A 24,495-nucleotide genomic window follows, 5' to 3' on the forward strand; every position below is an offset into this window, starting at 1 on the left:
TTGTTGTCAATTGAAGGGTTTCCGTCTTCTGAAATATAAAGGGCTTTTATTTTGAAACGGTACAGGAAGTGTTAAGTTTGTATTGGTATTTAGATATATTGCATTACCATCAATAGCCCAAACAGGAGCTGATTAAAACTAGGCTTGGAGTTGACTGAATTAATCAATACACTCTAAATGTCAATATGACAACTTTGACCATTTCATAAAAAATAAAATAGATTTCCATTCATCCATCCATCCATTATTTATACCCAGTAAAAAAAATATTTGACAATAGTAAACCAAATCCATGAGTCATCATCCCAGGAGTACTTCATTTTGTAATCAATCCCTGTTACTTCTGTTTGCAAAACGGTGAGCTTTGTTGTATCTATTGATATATTGGAAACACGGAAGGAAATTAAGCATACTGGTATTGTGACAAGTAGGATATTCTAATCAGAATCAGCAAAGAATTAATAAAAACACATTTTTAAAACATAGATGTCGGTATTGCACTATCCTGCTGCCTATTCAAGAGGAATTACATCCATTACTTCTCCACCCGGCTCTGGAATTAAAAAGTGGGCAACTGTTTTATAAAAGAAGTGCAGATGCTGCAGAGCTCCTGCAACACATCTAAACCCAGCAGGAATGTGTAGTGATGCAACGGCAGCATGAGGAGCATCAGATCTGCAGATCTGCTGAAAGAAAAACTGTGATACACTTGGCAGTGAAACGAAGTTACTCATTGCTGCCCCCTTGTGAACAAAGTCTGCACGAGCAAGTGAAACTGGAATACCAAATATAACCTGCTTCACTTTTTATTGTAATCTAAACAATATTAAATTTACAAGTAAATAACAAAAATTAACATTCAAACATCTATGACAATTATACCCAACCTCCAGTGGAAAACTACATTTGTATATATTTACCACCCAGTTACATTTGTATGTTAACTACAAAAGATTAATTGATTCCACCAACCTTTTGTATGTTTATGTACCTTGTTGTATTTCTGTAGGTTTCCTGATTGCTCTGTGTTTTGTGGGTGAAAAGGGTTCAGTGTCTTCACGAAGAACTACACATCCATCCCACGCAGGTTGTTCCACAGTGGGAGGATTCTATTAAGCTGACTGTTTATTAGGTTAGGTTAGGTAGTTACTTTATTAATCCCCAAGGGGAAATCTTTTCGCTACAGCAGCATACAGGAAAGCAATAAAAAGCAGTAAAAAACAGTCAAAAAAAATTTAAATATAAAATGCACAGTATATACAGTATATACAGTACAGTATATATATATATATATATATAAACAACCAAGAAACACAGACAACAGTGTTATTGCTGTGTGATGGATTTTGCCAGAGGTGAGTTATTGTACAGTCTTATTGCGGTCGGAAGGAATGATCTCCTGTATCTGGAATGATCTCCTGTATCAGGAATGATCTCCTGTATCTGGAATGATCTCCTGTATCTGGAATGATCTCCTGTATCTGGAATGATCTCCTGTATCTAGAATGATCTCCTGTATCAGGAATGATCTCCTGTATCTGGAATGATCTCCTGTATCTAGAATGATCTCCTGTATCTGGAACGATCTCCTGTATCAGGAATGATCTCCTGTATCTGTCCTTGTGACAGCAGCTGGAGGAGTCTTTTGGAGAACGTCCTCCTCTGTCCCTGCAGCAGGTGGAGAGGGTGGTCAGGATTATCCAATATGGACAATAGTTTGTTCAGCGTCCTCCTCTCCACCACCTTTTCCAGACTGTCCAGTTTGTAGCTGATGATGGAGCCGGCCTTCTTCACCAGTTTGTTAAGTCTGTTGGTGTCACCGGCTCCAATGCTGCCCCCCCCCTCCTCCCCCCCAGCAGACCACAGAGAAGTACAATGCACTGGCCACAACAGACTGGTAGAACATCTCCAACATCTTGCTGCACACATTGAAGGATCGAAGTTTCCTCAAGAAAAAGAGTCGACTCATCCCCTTCTTGTAGACAACGTTGATGTTGGTCTTCCAGTTCAGTCTGTTGTCATGGAGACACCAGGTACTTGTACTCCTCCACCATGTCCACCTCCTCTCCCAGAACTCTCAGCGGTTGTGGAGCCGTCGTCTTCCTCCTGAAGTCGACCACCATCTCTCTGGTCTTGGCCACGTTCAGGAGCAGGTGATTTCTACCAGCCCACTCCACAAAGTCCTCCACTACTGCCCTGTACTCCTCCTCCCGTCCATCCCTTATACATCGACCACTGAGTCCTCCTCCTGTCCATCCCTTATACACCGTCCACTGACTCCTCCTCCCGTCCATCCCTTATACGCCGTCCACTGACTCCTCCTCCCGTCCATCCCTTATACATCCTACCACTGCAGAGTCATCAGAGAACTTCTGCAGATGTCTTGACTCAGAGTTGTTCTGGAAGTCAGTTGTGTATAAGGTGAACAGGAAGGAGACAGAACAGTTCCCTGAGGAGCTCCAGTACCACTGACCACCGTATCAGACAGCACACTGCCCAGACGGACAAACTGTGGTCTGCCTGCCAGGTAGTCATTGATCCAGGAGACGGTGGACGCGTCCACCCCCTCCACCCGCAGCTTCTCACTCAGCAGCAGTGGTTGGATGGTGTTGAATGCACTGGAGAAATCAAAGAAAGTGATTCTCACAGAGTCACCGGTTCCATCCAGGTGAGACTGAGCTCGTTGCAGCAGGTAGATGATGGCATTTAAAACCAGTCAATTAAAACACTCCTCATGTAAATATATTAATTTCTGTGAATGACAGAATGCTGCGACATTTAAAAAAAAAATCAAAACAATATATTTGTTATTTCTAAATGACTGCCTCCTTTCTCCCGGGTTTACAGTGTGGTATCCTCACATGTACTCATATGTACCCGTCTTTTGCTTATTTGATCTTTCAGAGAATCCTTAAGTGAGCATTGTCTTTTAGCCTCGAGCAGTCTGGCAATAATCATTCAAGCATTAAATTGCTTTGAGACAGCCAACTGAGTTATCAGGCAGCTTGCCAATAAAGCTCTCTCCAAGAAGAACTATATTTGGAAAGGGTTTCCCAGTGAATGTGGTGTAACCCTCTAACACTTCCTGTCCTCCAACATTATATGAGAGGGAGAGCAAATATCAGTTCAAACAAAGCTTTATTATTTTCATCCTTTTGGAGTCTTTTTGCTCAAAGCGACCGACAATAAGTTCATCTGACCTCCATAGGAAGGGTCACTACGTGTCATCGCGTGTGTGTTGGATAAAATGAGAAGCAGAAGTCACATCCCAATATCTACGCAAACATGTCAGTAAAAGGAGAAATGTTGGCTTCAGTTCAGATACAAGACTGAGGCAGAAAAAAACACAAAGCATCATAGAGTTGTGTGTAGCTTAGAAAAACAAAACATGAACACACGTTTGAAAACATGAAGTAACGTGATTTTAAAAACCACGAGGATACCTGGAAGTTGGCGGTAATGTTGTTAAACTAGCAGCTTCTTCGTCACCAGTGTTAGTGGATCAGCTCCATTCACACGCAGGAGGACCAAAGATCAGGTCAGTACAAATGGACCGACCTCACACGGACGGCACCAAAATAATATAAAAGACAGTTCTCAAGTGCTGCAAATAAAATGTTGTTACTATCCTTACATCAGTACAAATAACAATATAATATGTAATATATAACTAATATAAAAAATAAAAGATCAGTTCTCAATCAGTCTCATAAAATATACTAAACTAGCAACATGGAAGTCTGAAACATAATCAAATAAATAACTACAATCATTACTGTATCAGTAGCCAGTAAATGTTGAAGTTCTTTGGAGTTTGGGACGATAGAAATAGCAGAATATTAAATGTGTAGAACGTGTAGAATGAAATTTATTTGCAAAACTATTAAAAATAAGACATGTCATCTAGCAAACGTGCATGTTTGGGATAAATGAAGGAAAGACAAAAGAGTGGTGGAGAGAGAGTGAGTGAATACCTTCATATTTGATAAGCCATGTTTGTTTTGCAGAATGTATGACTGTATGCATAATTTACAGAGCAGCTGTTTTGCATTTTAATGTACTTTTATTTGCATTTAGAGATGGTTCAGGGTATATCCGGAGCAGGTTACGTTTGGTAGGGCTGGATATCATCACAATTTCAATTCACAAGGTCCTGATTCGATTCGATTCAATTTTAATTCTGTTAGGGATATATTTCAGTTACAATAAAACAAATTCTTAGATTTGAAAATTAATCTTAGAAAAGTGATTCTATAAATTGTACAAGGAACCCTCTAACATAACAATATGAATGTTTACATTAAGACCAGAACCCAAAGCAGTAACATTAATGCACATTTTAATCCACAAGTCTTCCCAATTTGATACTCTTTCTTTCTGGTTTTAGCCCCGCCCACTGAAGCCCCATGTACTCAAATTCAGAATGTCATTGGCTATACGAGGTGTCAATCATCGCTAATGTGGCTTCCGACTGGCTGGATGTGACACTTCCGCCCGGTACCGACTCTGGTTGGCTGTTATAGGCTGAGGACAGGATATGGAAGCTCCTATTGGCTCAGTGAGATGTCAATCTGAACACCTGGCGGGAAGTTTCAAATGAGCTAGCAGCGGGTCGAGGGCATTGTGGATGCGACAACGTGTTTTGGACCAAATACTTCACAGGAATGGATCTACTGGACCTTTGTGGACGTAACCAGGCCAGACTTTGATGTATCGTTGCTGGACTGTGAAACTTTACAGGTGAGCTGCGTAAATACTGTCATGGCAGAGTGGGCGGTCTGAAGGTTGAGTGAAGATTGATTTAAATCTGAAAATGGATTTTTTTTTTTTTAAATTTTTTTTTAACCTGGGCTAATGTCACTCAGGGACCTGTCTATAGGACACACCACATTTCCATCAGCATTATCCATTCATAGATATGATTGTCCAGTCAAGCACATGGCAACAATCCATATCCATATATGATGTAACTGTCCTTGTAAAACAAGTTGTGATCTCTTATTATTATAAAGAGGGTCACTACATAAACAAGCTCCATATGACACATTCAAGACAACATTAATTGATAAGAGCTGTGTAATGTTGTGGCAAAAAACGAAGGAAGAATAACTCGAATATTCTTTCTGTTCCAGCCAGTTTTACCGCCAATGCCCTGCTTTTATTTTGAAGACATCCTCTCACCCTTTCCGGTGTGTGGGCTCAGTGAGACGAGCTTTGTGGTCGCTGCCGGTGCTCGGAGCAGCAGACAGGAGAGGAGAGGACAGGACAGGAGAGGTGTCCAGGGAGAGCGTCTCTTCCCCGCGGAGCGTCCAGCAGCGCAGCCAGGTGAGTGGACGTCCTCCGGTTCTGCTGCTGCTCTCATGGTTCTCCTCTCATGGTTCTCCTCTCATGGTTCTCCTCTGCTGTCAGAGCCTGAAGCTTCTGTTTGAGATGAAGTGGGAAGGTGAGGTGTTGGTGGGCACAGGTTGTTTCCTCCTTTCTACCTGTCTGGTCGCTGCGCTGGAAGAGAAACCCAGATGTTACTCTGGAAGCGTTGAGCGCGGTGTCCGGCTGGAAGCGGACCGGAGTGCGTTCTGGTTCCGCGACGGGCTGAAGGAGGACTTCAGCTCATTCAGGATTTCGTGGTGAAGTTGAAGCCAGAGATTTGTGAGCTCTGGCTCGCCTGTCATGGCAGAAACTCTCCAGGGTTTTTCTGATGCCCACCTTGATGACTCTGCCTGCATCAAGTGTCAAACCTCTATTATCCGTCTCTCCTGCCTACTTGAGATAAATTGGCTTCCTTTGGACAGTTACTGCGGTTTGAGGATGTGTGTGCTGAGTTTTCAGTGAGTGGCACCTGGTCGCATCCAATTCAGACCAATTTCTACATGTACTCATTTCCTCTTGATGTAGAAGTGTCTTTGATGTGAGTGTGGAGAATTAAGACTGTTTTCTACAGAGGACATAACTTCATACAGAATCTTCTTTTGAGGTCTCGGTCTCCCTCCTGTAGAGAAACATGCTACCACAGACGGGATCACATGTTCCTTCATCATCACAAACACACGTTGTTTATTCTGATTCAGTCGCCAACATACAAATAGTCCACATAAAGGCACAGTTTCCTCCTGATTCAGTATCATTCACTGACAACTCCAGGGTGGATATCGCTGCCGGGTGCCTGTCAGCCCTCATAATACTCACACATTTCGGTCTAAGTTAATTCCATTTTTGTCATGTTAAATATTATACATTCTAGTTGTAAAAATATATATTTTCAGAGCTTCCACTCATTTATAGAGAACCTTAAGCCAATATTTGGAGAATGATCCGTATGATACGTCCACCCTGTTATGGACATATGTGCTGACTGTTAAAAAGGTTTTTATTGCAATACTAACGAGGAAAAGTACATTTCCTAAGCGGTACGATGTCCCCTGCTTCAATAAGGTTATTTGTTTGCGTTCAAATTATACATAAATAAACAAAAACATTTTTTTTATCAAAACTATCTGTTTTTAAAGAAATGCAAAGAGTTTGCACAAATATCTTTTTTAATTTGGAGAAAACTATGATATTTGGATGCATTTTTTTTTATTATTTGCAAATGAATTGTTTACATCCAGATCAGTAAAAGGAACCCCACAACGTTATTGACCCAACAGCAACCGGCTATTTATAATAGCTGCTTTAGTAAATACTAAACTTTTGTTAAAAATTAAAATGTATATTGTGAAGTGTCTAGATTTATGTCATTACCTGAACCAACCACTGGTTCTTGGATCAGAAAGAATTTATGAAAGTGTGTTGCGTTCACAATAAATTGTAGACTTTATCCTGTAATTATGACATTGAATGAAGATAAAACACCTCAAAATAACAAGATCTGGATGTCAAATGATTGTTAAAAGGTGATTATCCATCATTGCGAGGGACGGACGGGTGTCACCTGATTTAATGTAAGAAATATGAGCCTTCAATTTCAATATGAGTGATGTTTATCCAACAAACTATTTTGGAAATTGTCACATTAAAAATTCATCACTTGTGTGAACAGCTGTAAAGTTGAACAAGAAACAGGAAGTAGAATATTTCCTTGGATGAAATGAGTCACACTGTTTAGCAACACGAGCCCCGTTTTATATTTGTTTACATTCTGGGAAATGAAATGCTGAATTATCTATTAACAGATTGTGTTTGCGGTGAGCTGCAAACTGTGCTGACGGATGCATTTACTTACTGAGACATCTTAAAACACACACGACTCTCAGGCAGGCAGGAAGTGGTCCAGGTCCTGATGCAGTGAGCTGGAAAATGAAGAATGCTAAATTAGCTGGGATTAGTGAGCAAAATTGTCATCTTTTTAAATGTGTGGAAGAGTGGGAAGTTTGCCTGACCCGTAGTGTCACAGTAATAGGAAACACATCCGATTTTAATACACCAAATTATGCTTTAGAGTCAGAGTTACCGGATCCTGATGCACAGCCCCACTCCTGGTCCTGATTGAGATAGTTTTACCATAATTACTAGATAATGTACAACAGACTAATGGACCAGGAATCGGAGATCTAGATCTCCTAATTATGAGACAGAAAGTCATAATTACAAGATAAGGCTTCCATTTTGTTTTCTTTTGTGAAAGCCGCATAGCCGTTACAAGTAGAGTTGTGGACTCGATGAAGACGGTTACTTCCACCAAAGTTCATGGTGTCTGTTTAGCCTGTCACCCATTTGAAAGGTGGATGGATTCCCACGGTTAATGACGTCTTCGTTCAAAGTGCTCAGCAGGCAAACACCTTTCTCGTGAAGTCCAACCTCAAGATGTAGTTTGCGATGGTGAAGCTGAGTGAGATGTTTCTGAAACGGCCTGAAGGAGTGCAGAAGTCTCAAAGCTCGCCGGGTCTCCGACGTGTCCTCTGATGTCCTGACGGAGGACTCTTCACCGCTGCACTCGGTGTGTAGATGTTGAGGATGAGCTCCCTGATACACCGGCAGAGACGGATGAGGCAGATTCACGGGTTTGCTAGTAAAGCAGTGATGAGCTGAGGATGGTCTTCATTCGTTAAAACGGCTGCTGTGCACGAAGGACTGGAGTTTCCTTTTGCTGTTTCCATTTTCATGTACAGCAAATACACAGTGTTGCATGTTTGAAAGTGTATTTTGTGCCGTGCAGTCGTCGACTATTTCACTGTTTTATGTGTGCAAATCAGGTTGAGCTTATCTGCTGTAAAGCATTACAACATAAGTCATCTCAGAGCTCTTTAAGGTGGAGACCTCACAGCACACAAAGACAAACACAGCCTGAGGACCTGCGACATCCTCACAGAAAAATGAAAACAACCAGGAAAAGTCAAGAATGAACGAGTCTGTCCTTCTATTTAACTTGATTCCAGCCGAGGGCACATTAAAGCAGGCGGTGCCAGTTTACACCGAAGCAACTGGACAAGACGGAGTAACGTCTCCGTAGCAACGACTCTCTGAACTTCCGTTGTACCTCCCAGCTTCATGTCATATGAAACATGAACGAGGACAGTGAGTTTCTCTAATGTCACGGCTGTTCCTTGAATACATTGATGAGGTGATCGTTTCTTTGCCTCGTCCAACACTCTCTTCATCAGCTGACCGTTTGTAACTGTGACCAGGTGACTTTGCTTCAAGCCGATTGGCTGTTGAAATAGGGGAGGGGCCTGATGTCCTAAAGCCGCCTACTGGTGACGTGAAGTCCTGCATAGGTCGCTGCTTCATCACTGATCCATGCGGGGGTGCATATCAGGCAATTGGTAAGATTTTGGCTAATTTGAATGTTGGTCTTACATTTAAGGAGATTGTTCCATGTTGGTGATGTTCTCATTGTAATCTCAGAGTCACCAGATTGACACATTCAGCTGTAAAATGTTCATGTTCAAAGGAAAGTTTGAACGTTTGGAGCTTATTTTTAGGTGATCTGTTATGTCCACCCAAAAGATGTAGTTCAACATATTTCAGCATGACAGATTTCATGTGTCAATTCAATTGTCCAACGTGTGTCTCCGTCTGGCCGACATCACCGAGACAAACCCAACAACTCCACAGTAGCCACGCAAGCAAGCGGTTCACTAACGTTTGGAAAAAAAAGTCCTTTTTAACTGATAAATCCTCAGACAGAAGCAGACGCTTCGCTGGACGTCCAGCCGCCTCAACCGGTGGGCTGCGGTTCACCGATGTTCCCTCACATGCCATCAGTCAATGATAGCTAGCTAGCTGCACACCAAGAAGCTGACTAATGGAAGGCGTATAGCAGCGTTCTTCAATGGACATAACATCACCTGATATTTAGCAGCAATCCTTCTGGGACGGTAAATATGCTTCACGCACACCCCGTCTCATCCGCTCCAATGCTGCAGCTCTCTCGCTGTAATGTGTCAGGAGATGGTGTTGGAGGTGTTTCTTCATGCGTCCAGCATTATGTACCATAGATGTGTGTTTGTGATTATAATCTTGTCTGAAATCTGCAGTATTTATATAGAAATTCCTAAAGAGAACTATAGTACGAGGCCAAATGAGACGTGTGAAAATAGCTGAAGTGTTTTCCACACAGACGAGTTCCTACTTCTTAAACCTGGTGGAGAGAAGCCTTGGCTTCGCTGCCATCTTTCATGTGGTGAATATGCAAAACGAGGAAGAGAAGCATCTGCTGTTTGGCTCGCAACAAGCTGGCTGGCATGTAGAGTGAGACCATGTATTGATGCCTCATAAAATTGTATTGCTGTTGAAAGAAATATCACATGCTGACAGTCTGTGCAGGCTTTAATTGAGCAGCTCACAGTGAGTCCTGGGGAGAGGATTTACAAGCTTCTGAAATTGTTTACGAGGTTTAAATTGATATTGGAGGAGCGGAGGCTAAACATATCCACCTGCTGACACTTAAACACTTCATCCATTTTTACTAATCAATGAAGAAATCAGTTTTTCTGTCAGCGGGAAGGGCCTCATGCATTTCAATAAAGTCTGGACTATGTTTAACATATTCTCCTAAGAAATGTTCTGTATCTCGTTAGGTCCAAACTTGTGTCTGGTTTACTTCCATTTTTCTAGACTGTTGTCAGGAGAATCCAGGCAGGCGTTAAATGAATGTCCACATATCCGCATTCTGTATGTGAACATGTTAACCAGACATCTAAAAACCTGAGTTCAAACTCGAAGCCGGGTACATCCAGTATATTACAGAGAGCCTGGCTGACACTGGATTTTTGGTGTTGATGTACAAACCAATATGAGAGAGTAAATAAATTCAGATATCAGCCCGTGTGTGTGTGTGTACACAGTATATGCAACAAAAATATAAATAGAACACTTTTGTTTCTTTTATGCACACAAAAAGTTTATTTCTCTCAAATTTTGTTGACAAATTTGATCAAATCTGTGTCAGTGAGCACTTTCCCTTTGCCAAGATGATCCATCCGCCTGGCAGATGTGTCACATCTGATTAAACAGCACGATTATTGCACAGGTGTGTTTGAGCAACCAAAGAATTTCTGCACAAACTGTCAGTTTTGTCGTCATAACTGACTTCAGTGGGCAAATGCTCTCCTTGGATGGAGAAGTGTTCTCTTCAGATGAATCCCAGTTCAGGCTGTACCAGGCAGATGGCCAACATTTGGTGCGTTTGGTGTGGTGTGGGCTGATGTGAACGTGGTGAACAGAGTGGCCCATGGTGGCGGTGGGGTTATGGCATAGACAGGCGTAATTAATGGACAACAAACGGGTGCATTTCATTGATGGCCGTTTGAATAAATAGAGAGCCCTTGATGAGGTCCAGAGGCCTGTTGTCCTGCTGTCTATCATGTTGCTGCATGATAACGCAAAATGAATACCAGTCCCACAATCCACAACCTGTTTAACTCTGAGAAGGAGCTGTTTCACACTGCATGAGGCAAATGGTGGTCATACCAGATTCGGAGTGTTTTTTGACCCCCGAGATATAACTGCACATTTCAGAGAGGCCTTGTCTTGTCACTAGTCCAACGCACACCTTTGCAATAATCTTTTGAGCAAATTTGTGAACACAGTTTGAGAAAAATGAACCTTTGCACCGAGGTCTTCCATCTCTCTGCCTTACATCAGCTGACATCACTCACCTGGAGCCTCTAACCTGCAGCAGAGATGAAAGAGGGTCTCAGAGGTTTGCTAATCTCACTGCACACCGCTTTCACTTTCATTTTCACACTCAAAACTCCAGACCCAACCAACAGTGAGATACGTGACATCACTTTATCTGAGTTAAAGAGGGAAGAAGAGCTTTCTCGAGGGAAAATGGATGAGTTTTTTTAAGATGTGCAGATGGAGAAGTCCAAAGGCATCTGTAGGCTGCTTTTCTATGACCTGACCATCACGCGCTGCTATTGGTGGCTCAGGTAAACCTGTCGGTCACCTGCAGGACAACACATGGAAACAAAGTCTGTATGGAAATAAATGGTACATTACTGTAGCTGATGAGGGCTTTAAAGTGGGTCGTACCTTATTTTGGGTCCTGGTACAGGACGGGTCCTCCCAGCAGGGTGCTGTCTCTTAGGAGAAGTGATGTTGCTGTGGGTTCTACTTCTATTTCCTTTGCAGAAGAAGAGATCACCTGAGCAGCTTGACATGGTGTGATTAGGCAGAATTAAGTGACCTTTCAGTGTCATGATGGGGGATTTCTTTCTTATACTTTAAGAATGAGGCCACATAGTTTTTTCACACCTGATTCACAATTTCAATTCAGACCAGTTTGAATCCAGAGTGTGCAGTGATTCCCCGAGGCAGACAGCCTGGGCCATTTTTATTTAAAAAAAATCTTTTTACAGTCAACTAACAAGTGTAGTTGTTGTCAACTGGAGTAACATTCACCTGTCTACCTGCTGCTCTGCTGCACTTCCTGTCTGTGAGGCTCCGCCCTTCATCAAACACAGACACGCAGCAGAGCACAGAAACAGACAAATTGGTGAAACTTTCAGTGACAGAAAAATGTGTGAGCGAATCTCACAATGAGCTGAAATGAAACGGTTGCAAAGGAATTAAGTAAATAAATAGAAGTTACTGAACGTAACTGCAGTTCTGAGTACATTTGTGTTTTGTTTTGTTAAGGGGGGGGGGGGGCATGTTAATACATGGCAATACAATAATTTGATTCTGTCAACACTTCTTTGTGGGTTAGTACCATGACAAATAGCACATGTATCCAGGTTTTCCTCGCCAACAGATATTTATAAATTCTTTATTATGTATTCTTATTAAACTATACAGTCAAAGGTGTTGCCTCCACAGGAAGCCTGTCTCACATGCCCATGTTTGGCAGAGGCAATAAACGTCCAGCTGTCGCCGCTCCTCCTTCTACGAGGTGAATGATATCTTTCATCTCATTATTTGTTGCTGCAGAGTCAACAAGAGCACACGATCATTTCTCTCTCCCTCCACTCAGCCTGAAGGGGCTTCTCCCCTCTTCCTCACTCTCCCAGGAAGCAGCATATATTTGTCACATGCCCCCCCCCCCCTCCTGCCCCCCTCCCTCAGCCCCCCTCCCATCCAACTCATACCCACACCCATACCCCCCGTTTCTTTGTCTGCCAGCAAGTGATTAAAATGTGCCTGCTGCTGCCGCTGAGGAACACACTGGCAGAAACAGCAGCAGCTGAGCCCAGGCGATGAAGACCTTTGTTACAAGCTGATGAGACGAAAATGGAGCAAATCCGTGAGAACCCTCGGTAACCATGTAGTACTGACACCGTGCCTGCTGTTTCCTTTTTCTACCAACCAAAGCCAGAGAACATCTGGCACCTGTTCAGGTGAATACCCCGTTACTGGAAATGTCATCCAGGCTCTTCAGCTCTCGGTGTGCTCAAAAAGAACGACAGTAAAATGTTTTCAATGCTTGTTTTGAACTACTGGAAGCAGCGAAAAGCCGGTCGGAGACGGACGAGAATCTATGAATTGTTAAACTGTCAGTTAGAACAATCAGTGTGTGGCCTGGTCACTTTGTTGGCTGACGTACCAGCTACTGTATATTCTGGTTTGCATGGTAGTTTGTCTTGAAACACTGAGCCAGAGTACAAGCAAAAACATTCCTGCTGCACCGGAGCCGAAGACGTACGTTTGAATCAACAATCAGATCAAAGTACTGATTCATATAATCCAGTAAACGGTGGATCATCGTACGGATGTTGGTGCACAGCAACGCTAGAGTGAGCAGGCATCTGGAGAATAACTGCTGAGGGTTGTCAGGATGAGGACACGTGAAAAGGATCGCAGACAAATTGCTTTACTTTAGGAAGCAGAATAAAGGTCTTTGTGGGTCCAAAATGTTGACGAGCCAACGTGAGCCACATCCGACCAGAACAGAGCGTAATAGAGCCGACATACAGTTCACCTGAAGAAACTCAGACACACAAAACGTAACAGCATGATCTGCTATCAACTGTATGTATATATATATATATATATATCAGTTATATATAACTACATATATTATATATATCTATATATATAGATATATGTCAGTTATATATAACTACATATATATGTATATATATATATGTAACTATATATATATAGTTATATATATATCAACAATACCAGAAAATGAAGAGTCACAGAAACTAAAATCATTTGTTTGTGATTCAAAAGCACTTGAATTGTCTTTTTTTTTTTTAATATAAATTCAGTTTAATTCATTTAATGTCCTTTTTCTAATCAAAACATTCCCTCCTGCAGTAAATGCGACATCACGTGATGATAACGAGGTTATAGCATTCAGCATCTGTATCAGTGGAATGAGACCGTACACGACCTGAATAGTCCGAGAAGAGTTTGTATCTCCAACTCCAGCATGGTCAAGTCTTGTATCTTCAGAGTTGATCGGACCGGTGAAGATCATCATCACCATTCCTTAATATCTGGAAGGAAAAACAACAACAACAACCAGCAGTCTTCTCTTCCATCATTAATAGTCAGTCTGATCGCCTGTCAGCATACGCCTGCGGTGCATTTAACATTGTGTCTGCGTTTAAACGTCTTGTGTTGTTCCTGTTTGGTAAACAGGGTCGACATCGACAGAAACGGAGATGCAACTTATCTAATGTGTCAAACGTTGAATGATGGCATTCTGCAGCGCGATAAGCCTTTTGACTCTCCCATGGGGCCAGATCGTCTACCCCGGGGTCGGGTTAGAAAAAATTATGCATTTATAGTGGTTGCTCATTGTGCAGAGTCATTAAGGTTCCTCACTGTAATCAATAGCAGTGTCACTAGGGTGGATACAGAAGAGAATTTTAAGGAGAGTGTGTGAGTGAGAGTGAGCTGAGTGCTGCTATCAGTATCTCCTGCAGAGGTGGAGCAACCTTTCATGTGATGATGGATTTCCTCTCAGATGTGGGCTTTTGAATCCAGACACGGTTTGCATTGATAAACAGGCATTAGACTAATCTTCATGGGCTTCACGGGGCTGGAACTGCGGCATCTACCGCTGCCATCGCCTCAATGATGAATGTAGTGTGCAGCCATCATCGCAGTCTATCTCCACAGCTGATCATGTTTTTTGACATTTTGTAGTCGTTCTTTTAGTGCGTGTAAATATTCATGAGGCAGTTGTTATTTTAGTTTCCCTCTTGTTGAGGCAGGTGGTTGGAACGATTGTTCCAGGAGACTTTGAATGCAGGAATTCATCACTGTAGTCAGAAAAGCTGCACTGGGGAGTTTAAAGTGTTCAAACGTTGTTGTCATTAACTGAGGTTACATAACTGTGTAGTAATGAAGGTGCCTTACAGCTTCCACTAACCCCAGACTGAACTACTGAAGTCAGTGTGAGTCACTGCTGTATGAACAGGGACGTGTTCACTGATTGGTCGACGTACTGAAGGACATTTCAACAAAAAAAATGAAATGACTTCTGTGACAAACAAGTGATTTAAATCAGCGAGGTGAGTCTTGATTTCCTCTTCTAAGGATTCTGGTGATTCCTCTTCTCACACTGTGGTAACTTTAAGTTGCATGCGGCCTGTCAGCACATCTGAACTGACCTTAATCCACCCACGGTGATGGAGCCATGAGCTGGGGAGATGAGACATGGTCCAGACAACAGGTCACGTAACTCCTGCTGTGTCATCGTTAGACCTAAACAAGACATTCAGCTGCTATCTCTGTTTCGGTGCATGCAGGGAAAAACTGTCAGTTTCTACTTCTTGATTTTGCAAAATTGTTTCTGGTTTGTCGGCATGCAGACGTGTTTTTGTTTCTGTTCTGATTTACATTTATCGGATACGGTGGTCGTAAGAGGAGCTCTTTTGACGCCTTACCAAGCTAGCGTCGTGTGGCTCTGAACAGCCATCTTGGTCCCATGTGAAGTGGGCTTCATGAGAACTTCTATCAGTGCGACCTCTTTCAGTTTGCCAATAATAAAAAAACAAAACAAAGACCAGCAGATGTAGCCTCCATTCATTCAACAACTAAAAGCATGTGTTCACACACAGATACGACCAGCAGCGACGCCCCCGTTGGTTTGTTAACAGTAGTTATGAAGTTATGAAGCCTCCAGTTCTGGAAGAGTGAATTTATCGAATGACATTTAGAAAAATTGAAATGGAGTCTATGAAAACTGGAGCTTTTTTTTGGTGGTATTGCAGTTTAAAGCATTTCTGCATTGGCCTCATTTTTCAGAGCCGGAAGCTACGAACACTTGAAAGAGAGATTAATGGACAAAATCCAAACATGGGCCAAAACACAAAAGGCTAAAAAAAAATAAATAAAAGATTTAATCAGTCATTCACATTAATGTGAGATTTGTTTTAAGACACATTTGAAAACAATCCCGGTCCTTTCACAGAGAGCACGCTCACATGCAACGACAGGTGGATGGAACATTTGCAGAGGTTAATTACCCATTAAAGAGACACATTTGGAAACACACTGCTCATCAGATCTTCCATCTGATGGATCACAACCTCCTCTTCTATTTTTCCATCTGGGTCATTGAGCTGTGCAGCCTGGTCAGGTGTGACATCTGTGGCCTATGCCACATCTAACATGTGTCACCGTGACCACTCGCAGCGCATGCAGAAAGGCTTATCGGAGGGGAAAAGGCGGTTGTGGGAGATTACAGGCATCAAGACCTGACACCAGGGGAAAAAAAGCTGCAGCTAATGCTCGCCTTTCACGCTTCTTTGCATAATTCGTGCAGAGCCACCTTCAATGGGCAGAAAGCTCTGCAGACAAATTCAGCCCGAGGGCTTGAATGCCACTTTTCAACAGAGTCCTCCATCAGCAGGTGACTGAAGCGTCCACCTTTACCTCCACGTCTCACTCTGACACTCTTCTGCCTACAGTTTCATACATTAAGCCTGTCTCACTCTTTCATTCAGTCTCTCGGTAATTTCCTCACTTACTGAATCAGCAAACTCTATCCACCTGAAAGAGCCCCCCCCTCCCCATCCTCTAAACGCTGACTTCCTCCATGCTGTGTTTCCAATTACTCCACACTGTCATAAAGCTGGACTGCATCTCCTTATCGCTCCGGCAGGAGAGGGAGAGGGGGAGAGGTCTTCAGCTGGGCTTATCAAAATGCTAATGCCTCTGAAAGGAAACATTAGTCTTCTTGAGTAAAGGAGGCTTGAAAAAAAAAAAAAAAAAGGCCAATATTAAACATCCGCCTGTTTCATGGTGTAAAATGGGCAGACGCTCCCCTCAGGATCGCCTGACGCTCAGGTGCAAACGTCGCTGCGTTCTTCATTCCCATGCAGGCTGTTGGAGGAGGTGAGCGGACTGGAGTCCAGTGAAAGCAACCACAGCAACCTCAATCTCTCCAGCTTTAACAGGAACAGGAAGGAAATGCACATCAGGAACAGTGAACTGGTTGGATGTGTGTTTGGAGGTGATGAAAGAGATGTAGTTGCTGACAGCTATCAATCTGTGGATGTAGTCTGTCTCTGCCTTCTGTCTGTGATCTGACGGCTGACTCCATGATGGAGAGAACGGGTTTCTGTGAGCTTCTTCCCACCTTGTTCTTCTTGTGGGTGAAGACAGACTCTGGTTGGATGTTTGGGTTTGTTCTGAATGAATCTTGGACAATCAGATGTCTCTTGCACAATTCTGTATTGTAATGAACGTTTTATAATGACTAAATTTAAGATAATTCTTTGTTTGTATTGTGTGTTTACTCAAAAAGGAAACATAATTTGTCTGATATCTATGGACCTGTCTCGGCTGAGTTTGTCAGGGTGGGGTTCACCCCAGACAGGATGCCCGTCCATCACAAGGCCAACACAGCAACTAGGGACGGAAATTACAAGCAAAAATACTATTTGAAATTTGCACATAACAATTTGATTATTAATCAAATATTGGCACTTTTACACTGCATTGACCTTAAAATATGGTTCTTAATGTTTCTCTGGATTTGTGTACCACATGACTGACTTTAGTTTTTGATATATAAGATGTTTGGAGTTTGTATGAGCCTCCCTTTGTCCAAACGGGCAAATCCCTCTCAGGTGGACTCAGTTGTCCTCGTTGCTGATGGGACATGTTGTCCCCCGTTGTCTCTATGCAGTCATTTCCATATGTATAGTCAACCCTGATGATGGCTTATGGCTGTAACGCATCCGTTTGGTTGCTCACAATAAAAATATTGCATATTGCTCTGAGTGACGGTGTGCTGCACATCAAACATCAAACTCACTTTGTCTGGCCAGCGATTATTGACCAGCCGATGTCCATCTGCTCGGGGCTTCACTCCACGGTGGTGGACTTGTGTACTGACTTTACCTGCAGAGTTTGACTGCACCTCATCTTCATTTACGTCTTGAAGGAGTTCTGAAAGCTGTCATCGTCTTCGCATGTTTCTGCTGTTCACATCATTTATTCTAATCTCACAGTGTTAATTTTACTTGCGAAGTTCCAGGTCCTGGGAGTAATGTGCTTCTCTTCTCCTTATGTTGTTTAACTTTTAGGCACATTAACGCCACCTTCTGACAGCAGCATTGGAGCCGGTGACACCAACAGACTTAACAAACTGGTTAAGAAGGCCGGCTCCATCATCGGCTGCAAACTGGACAGCCTGGAAAAGGTGGTGGAGAGGAGGATGCTGAGGAAACTATTATCCATATTGGATAATCCTGACCACCCTCTCCACCTGCTGCAGGGACAGAGGAGGACATTCTCCAAAAGACTCCTCCAGCTGCTGTCACAAGGACAGATACAGGAGATCATTCCAGATACAGGAGATCATTCCAGATACAGGAGATCATTCCTGATAGAGGAGATCATTCCAGATATAGGAGATCATTCCAGATACAGGAGATCATTCCTGATACAGGAGATCATTCCTGATACAGGAGATCATTCCTGATACAGGAGATCATTCCTGATACAGGAGATCATTCCTGATACAGGAGATCATTCCAGATATAGGAGATCATTCAGCATCTTCTGGGACATCTTCTGGATGTTTGGAAATTTGGCTGCTTTAATGAAGCATAAAACTCATCCAGTTTAAGAGAGTTGAACTTCTCCTTTAAGACGGTGTCACATTGGAGATCAATCAGTTCACACTGAAACTCCTGTGGCGCCGTTTCAGGGTCTTGTGTGAAGGGACACGACACCAGCTGGAGGGACACGACACCAGCTGGAGGGACACGACACCAGCTGAAGGGACAAGACACCAGCTGAAGGGACATGTCAATTTTTCCAAAATCAGAGAACCGATGGCAGAATCCTCCGTGCAGGTCGTCCAGTGATTTCCTGTATGTCTTCATGTCGAGGACGTCTTTCAGCGTAGCCAGCGTGGGGAAATGAGCAAATGACTTGTTTGACATTTGCTTTGAGAATAAAGCTAGCTTGGTTTTGAAGATTCTGACATTTGTGTACATTTCATGGACAAACTGGTCTTTCCCTTGTAGCTTCACGTTCAGCTCATTCATGTGTGTCAGTACGTCCACAGCAAAAGATAAATCACAAAGACGATCTGTGTCACTCAGCTCAGGAAAATCGTCAGCTTTCTCAAGTAGCTCCAAAAATGAGATAATCTCCTGTTTGAGCTCCAACACTCATTGACGTACTTTCCCCAAACGTAACCAGCGGCTGTTGGAGTGGTGAAGCAAGTCCTGGTGATCAGCATCATTTTCTTCAAGAAACTTGATAACCTGAGGATGGTGAAGTCCTCTCGCTCCAATAAAGTTAACCACTTCTACAACTGGCTTCACCACATGGTCGAGCTGCAGGACGGATTTACAGTGTAAGAAAATGTCCTCCTGCTCAGGGTTGTCCTCTTTCACCCTCTCCTGGATTCTTTTGAGCAACCCGACGTTTTTTCCAGTCAGATTTGTCGATCCGTCCGTGGTAACGTTGGCGAGCGTACTCCAAGGTAGCTGGAGCCTCTCGATGACCCCCGACACGCCGTCATACAAGTCCTCTCCCCGCGTTTTCCCCTTCAGGGATTCCACGGCCAAAAACTCCTCTGTTATCTCAAACTTGTCATTAATCCCTCTGATAAAAATTAAAAGCTGAGCGGTGTCCTTTAGGTCATTACTTTTGTCCAGTGCCAAGAAATATCATGTAAATGACTCTGCTTTTTTGTTTAGCTTGCTAGCCAAGTCTTCGTCAATCATCTCAACACGGCGAGTCACCGTCCTGCGTGATGAGCTCATGTTTTCTAATTTGTTCTTCTCTCAGGACACCAGATACCTGCTGTCTCTACCAGCACTCTTTGAGAAACTCCCCTTCGGAGAAAGGCTTGCTGGTCTTTGCTAATTTGAATGCCAGCAAATAGCTTGCCTTCGTGCTTGATTCTTGGATGGCAGTTTGTCAGATGAAGGTGTTTTGCTGATCCTGCAAACTACCTGCCGACCTCTGAGGGGTCGCCGTCCGTTCCTGCGTTGACTGGTTGTAAACGCAATTAGCATGCTTGGTGGAAAAGTGACAGCTGATGTTGTATTCCTTTAAAACCGTAACGGTTTCTTGGTAAATAAGACACACGGCCTTCGACCGGACTTCAGTGAAAAAGTATTTAGTCGTCCGTTCCTTATGAAACACTCGTGGCTCACTGTCGACTTTTCTTTTCTTTGGCCCGTTCATTGTTGCAGATGTGTTCAGAGCAGCAGCAGAGTAACAACAGAGAGCAGCCCGGTCTCCGCAAAATCAAGTCAATGTGTCACTGCGCCTAGTGCGCCACCTGGTGGACCGCCAGGTATTACAGGACAAGGTCCAATGAATGCAGTCATAATTATGATATGATTTGATTTGGGCAATTCTGTACCAATCTTCGGTGGGCCGGATTAAAAAGACCAACGGGCCGGATGTGGCCCGCGGGCCGTAGTTTGCCCACCCCTGATCTATATACTACTCAATATTTCTACATTATAACGACTATTCAAAAATCACTAACAGCAACCCCTTAAGTTTCCATTCACACGTATGTGCAATCTGGAATACTTCAGGTAACATACTAATGCTAAACTATCATTCAATCCCTAAAACTTCTTACCAAATGTGTACTTTTACCGATAAAAGTATTGCGTTACATTAATAACATGGTTTCATTGGAAAAATAGTTCATTCAGTTGTCGCTTGCTGGAATTCCTGCCAATAGGTTTATTTCTGTTTTTGGATGTTTCAGTTGCAACACGTGATTCTGAACTTGATCTTTGCTGTCATGTTATTCTTTATTATAATGGAGATTGATACAGATAACATAAGTTCATGTGTTTTTTTGCAATTAACTGCCCAGTATGACTTGCAAATCTCTGCACATACACACAAACACAGACTTACACACGCACACGCACACATAAATTAGGATGGGCATCCAGTTAGAGGGTTTTACATGGCGTTTGATGTTGCATCCTGGCTGGTCCTTGGTTGGGGATCGGTTCTGTCCAGATGGAGTCTGGCAACACAACATGCACTGAACACATTAGATAACTTGGACATTTCCCTAAACAGGCTCTGTTTGTGTGGAGAGAAGAGAGAAAAGGGAAAGTAACAGCAGCATGCAAAATGCTGCTGCACATCAAAGGGCTCGGCAGTGAGACAAACAGAAGCTCAGTGTCTCTGCCAGCAGAGACCACTACTAATACAGGACTGTGTGCTTGTGTGTGTGCGTGTGCGTGTGCGTGTGCGTGCATGTGCGTGTGCGTGTGTGTGTTGGTGTTTGAGTGCCCGATCTCCCTAAGACTCTTACTCAGCTTGCCTGAAGGCTGACACCTTGAAATCCACCCAGCAAATAACTGAGCCATCTTCAAGCAGACATCCGTTTAGTTCTGGGCTTTGCTTCCTCCACGTGATGCACCGAGATTTCATACACTACTGTGCATCCTTAAACACACACAATATGTAGAGAGTGCTCTGATTGTGTTGGTACAGAATAAGAATAACCATATTGTATGCCACGAGATAACAAACAATTTATCTTTGACAAAGCTCAACAATAAATAAATATTGCCAAATTAAAATACTCATATGTAGAATAGGACTAACTAGAATTGCATTGTTGTATGTTTCCACCAATCATTCAACTTGTCATCCATGTCTGTTTAGACTGTATAGATACAATTTGCATCCTAACCGGTCGAGAATTGTTATGGTTCCTGTCTATATTGTTGTAGGGTTGTGTTGTAAGGACGTTTACAAAGTTAAGTTCCTTGACAGAACTTGTGTTGTGATTTGGCTCGATATAAATAAATTGAATTGAGTTGGAAAAGAGGAGGTTGTTGGGAGTCAGGTCCTTTACTTCCACAGCACTGCTTGGCGATGTTGAGTTTAATGGAGCTTTTCTGTAATGTCTGGTCCAGGTTCCTGATGCTGTTCAGACAGTTGTGGTGTGGAATACTCCCTCTGGCTTGGCTATTTCAACCAGAGATGAATGTTGTGCCTTATGTACAGTATAAGTTGAACTGTCCTTCAGACTGGTTGAGTTGGGTCAGATCCACCTGTGGTTGACACCTGTGAAGACTTCTAGATCAGAAAACAGAACAAAACCTGAACCTGCCTGGATTGGGATCTTTATCATTGTTCCTATGAGGAGGTTAGAATTCAATAAAGAAGGGTATATTACTCTTAATTTACAGAATATGATTTCACAAAATAATCCTCATATATTTAATATAAATATTTCACTTATGCAGTGTCCCCTACAGGAAAGTCTACCGTCACATCAGCATCCACTGATACAGGAAATGTAAACCTTTGTGATTTGAATAAAGTTATGCAATTATTACATCAGCACTGTAAAAAGCTAGAGCTACCATATAAAAAAAGAAAAAGAAGTAGAGCAGCGCATCTATTCATGTCTTATCGTGTCCTGCTGTTATTAGAAATAACCAGAGAGACTCGGCTGTCATGATGTTAACCACACACACCTGATGCATGATGGGAAATTGGTGTTAAGCCACAGTTTACAAAAGTCAGTTGGATGTAAACCAGTTTTACTTTGGCTCTCTGGCTTTTATGGGAAATGATAAGTGAGCGAGAGTCTTTCATGGCAGGTAAGGGAGGTCTTGTAAATGGGTGACAAACGGTGCTCAAGCGTCCAAGTGTTCAGCAGTGATTTTCTCCTCCTGGTAATCGTCAGGATGGTGCATCATCTTTCTCCTGCTGCTGATTGATACACACATACTTGGTACATTGGCAAAGACATGAGAGATACACGCACCCACAAAACGCACACACGCACATGCTGCCTCATTTATCTCCTGTGAGACCAATTACACATCGACTCAATAACTGGAACTGCAACAGCTGTCAGTGCCAGCTATGTTTCCATGGAAGGATAGCTACTACACAACACACACACACACACACACACACACACACACACACACACACACACACACACACATACACTCATGGTTCTGTGTGTGTGGTCTGGTTTATTTTCAGCCATCCTGGACATGGGGGAAATGATACTGGCATGAAGCGGGATGTATTCTGGTTAAAGTTTTGTCTGATGACAACATGCACTTTACTGACTAGATTATCCTGATCTGAACCACTTCACCACCTGGAACCAATCCAGGACCAGAACTTATTCAGTATGAAGTTGTTTTTTTTAAATGCGGAGTGTGGGGGTGGGTTGTGATAGTAACCATGGTAACATCCAGGAGTTACAAACATTGCATCATCAAGAGGGAAGCAATTTTGTCGGTTCTACACTCGTAGCAGATGACCAATTTTAGATAAAAGTGTAAGAACCAAGCGGCAACCATCAGTGATGTCAGCTGTTGGTTTGTGAACTGCCGTTATGAATCTAGTGGCACTCGCTGGTATTGCAGCTTCTTCCAAATCGACCTAATTTCTCAGACCTGAAAGTTAAGTTTATATACAGTCTGTGATAAGAACATTACACTTGACTGATGGCGTAAACCCCTGATTAAACTTCAGGACTCAAATCGGTCGTTGTGGAAAACTACAGTGCAGCACCAATGTTTTCATCTTTAGCTGTAGATGGGAGTGAAGAACAACTACCAGGCTCTCAACGACCTCACCTACCGGGTAGCTTGGAGAGGATCTGTGTCTGAACCTTGTCCTCGCACTACTGGTGTCCCTCAAGGCTCCGTCCCGGGTCCCCTCCTCTTCTCTTTCTACACCAACTCTCTCGGCTCTGTCCTTCACTCGAATGTCTTTTCCTACTACAGCTATGCTGATGACACCCAACTGATCCTCTCTTTTCCAGATCTGAAACACAGGTAGCAGCATGAATCTCTGCCTGTCTGACTGACATCTCTCAGTGGATGTCCTCACCACCTGGAAATCAACCTCCATAAGACCGAACTGCTCTTCCTTCCAGGGAAAGACTGTCCCACCCTCGACCTGACTACGACCTTCAACAACTCTGTCATCCCCGACCCTGACTGATAAGAACCTCAGAGACACTCGACAGTCAACTCTCTCTTACTGCCAACATCACTGCAACAACACGTTCCTGTAGATACATGCTGCACAACATCAGGAGAATGCGTCCTCTTCTCACTCAGAAGGAGGTCCAGGTTCTGGTCCAGGTTCTGGTCCAGGTTCTGATCCAGGCTCTGGTCCAGGCTCTGGTCATCTCACGTCTAGACTACTGTAACTCCCTCCTGGCAGGTCTACCTGTTAGTGCCATCCGACCTCTGCAGCTCATCCAGAATGCAGCAGCTCGACTGTTCTTTAACCTCCTAAATACACTCACACTACTCCGCTCCTCCTCCTCCTCCTCCTCCTCCTTGTGATGAGTAGGGCTTTGACTGTCTTACATTGGGACACTGTTCCTAACTCATTGCACCACTGGAGGAGCCGGTCTATATGTAGATAAGAAACGCTCAATATACGATAACAAAAACATAATGATTCTTGCTATCAGTCGGTTGCACACACGAAAACATAATTATGAATTTGATATTTAATTTCTGCCAACAGATCTCCCTAAATCCTATACGCTGGACCTTTAAAACTATGAATGAGCACCCTTCAAGGTAGGGTCAAAATCTTGCTGTCAGACTGCTTACATATGTGATACTATGAGAATAAGAGAACAGTTTGCCA

At 43.0% G+C, this 24,495-nt stretch overlaps 1 protein-coding gene across 4 annotated transcripts in view; it reads left to right on the forward strand.

Moving 5' to 3' along the window:
* The first annotated feature begins 5,220 nt into the window (after positions 1 to 5,220).
* The window catches only part of LOC138214246 (RNA binding protein fox-1 homolog 1-like), a 278,008-nt gene continuing 258,733 nt past the window's right edge, over positions 5,221 to 24,495 (forward strand). Inside the window, exon 1 of one of the 4 annotated variants that reach the window (XM_069175661.1) lies at positions 5,221 to 5,325. The gene's annotated coding sequence lies outside the window, so the exon portion shown is untranslated. The remainder of the gene's footprint in view (positions 5,326 to 24,495) is intronic. The other 3 variants (XM_069175653.1, XM_069175651.1, XM_069175649.1) reach the window with 3 other exon arrangements.

The sequence above is a fragment of the Embiotoca jacksoni genome, unplaced genomic scaffold (assembly GCF_022577435.1).
Source record: "Embiotoca jacksoni isolate LCO1_2020_lvr unplaced genomic scaffold, fEmbJac1.0.p SCAF_69, whole genome shotgun sequence".
Lineage (NCBI taxonomy): Eukaryota > Metazoa > Chordata > Actinopteri > Embiotocidae > Embiotoca > Embiotoca jacksoni.